The sequence below is a fragment of the Austrofundulus limnaeus genome, unplaced genomic scaffold, assembly GCF_001266775.1.
Source record: "Austrofundulus limnaeus strain Quisiro unplaced genomic scaffold, Austrofundulus_limnaeus-1.0 Scaffold45, whole genome shotgun sequence".
Lineage (NCBI taxonomy): Eukaryota > Metazoa > Chordata > Actinopteri > Cyprinodontiformes > Rivulidae > Austrofundulus > Austrofundulus limnaeus.
This window is the reverse complement of record NW_013952447.1, coordinates 205,308-207,087: the sequence shown is the minus strand read 5'-3', so window position 1 is coordinate 207,087 and position 1,780 is coordinate 205,308. Positions and strand designations below refer to the sequence as shown.

Sequence of the window (1,780 nt, the reverse complement as noted above, 5' to 3'; positions counted from 1 at the left end):
GTTTTACGATTATATTTCAGACAATTCATTCAAATGATAAGGCATTTATTCATTATATTTGGACAAAACGCAATATTTGTTAACATTTTAATCAAAACACTATATTTGCCTATTTATCCATGTACCACTTTTAGATTTAATCCTCGTTTCAATGTGATGGCTCACATATATTTTAAATAGCAAAGTATACAGCCAGAAACAAGTTAAAATTAATTAGTCCAAAAACATTGAAGTGCATAAATGWGTCAGTTTACATAATAATTTGTTTATTGGGTCAGAAACGACAAGGATTTCATTAAACTCGTGCATATGCATAGCATTGTGGTGTAATGTGTAACAAGATAATCTGATGTAATGCAGTTCAGTGTYATCCACTGTGATAGGATGCGGCATCCTGTCCTTTCACAGGACTGTCATCCATCAAGGGCAGTGCAGAACATGTGCAACAAGAAAAGACAAAAGCCGGAATACAAAATCCCCTCACTGATACGTGAAAACAGGACGACATCGTAGAAAAAAATCACTTTCCGCCACTACTCAGACAGGTAAAATGAAAGCCATCRTATGCACTTGAGCAGGTTAATGATGCCGTCGTCACTTAATAACAAGTATATTGCATGTGTCTTGGTTTATCCTCTCTAATGCTGTTATAATTTCTGAGTGGTTTGTGGCTGCATGCCTTGAATGCTCATTTTCTGCACAGTAGCCTCTGTGTACTCAAAGGGTCCAGCTTTCCCCGTAGAAGTGGACTCCTTGGAGTATAATTTGATTATTCCAAAGCAGGTGTTTCCAGCTGAATGTTGATAAGAGAACTCGGTGCCTCTGACACCCAAGTGAGCTTTTGATCTGGCGAAAGTAATGGAGGCAAAAAAGCTTAATTTATTTATTTTTAATTCAGTCCGCGAGTGAGGAGACTGACTTAAAATCTGCTCTATAATTCACATGACATTTCTATAGATTTCAAACATCATTAGTGTGTGATCCTTTTTTAATATATCCCTGATTGCAATATCAACCACACAAGGCTTGAAATGTCACAAAAAAGTATATTAAGTTGATTCCAGACCATGTGGTATTCACTGGTTTGTGAAAGGGCTGCATATTTAATGTAATTACAACTTGCAACGAGGTTTGTCGAATTAACACCACATTTTTTTTTTTATTTTGCGTCCGATTTATTTCCAGTCTGACTCATTTCAATCTGCTTGTGCATAATAAGGGAAAGGTTACATCTTTGATGCACTTGTTTCTTAACAAAAAAACAGATTGGGTTCAACTTCCTCTTGGATTGCTTGTTTTAATCTCTTTCTACAACATGAGATTTGTTTTCCCCTCTTACAATATGATGCATACACACTGTGTGCAAACAAAAGGAATCCCTTCAAGATTGAGCCAAAAGACCTTGTGCGCACTTCCACTCAGCAAGTTAATGGTGACTGTGTGCGGTGGAAAAAAAAAAAAAAACTGCAACATTTAAATCAAACACATTAAGAGGACATGGAGTATTTACATGATTTGCCATGTTCATTTTACAATAAGAGTATCRTAAATTTTCTCACAGCTTATTGCCGTAAGCGGAGAGCTCAGATCGACTTGCTAAAAGCGTTTGATAGAGCACAGCAGGATAATCGGTGTTGAGCACTGAGTTAAAAAGCATCCTTTCATGTGTGGATAAACTAAAAAAACATAAAATAAAATAAGTCAGACCTACAAATTGCGCAGCACTTGCCCTTTATTTTGACGTGTCTAATTGATGAGTTTTTCATTCATATATATATAT

General features: G+C 36.0%; 1 protein-coding gene across 1 annotated transcript in view; it reads right to left on the bottom strand.

Annotated features, from left to right (window-relative positions):
* The window catches only part of LOC106517133 (cadherin-12), a gene marked incomplete at its 3' end in the record, with an annotated part of 106,074 nt that overhangs the window by 103,198 nt on the left and 1,096 nt on the right, over window positions 1-1,780 (bottom strand).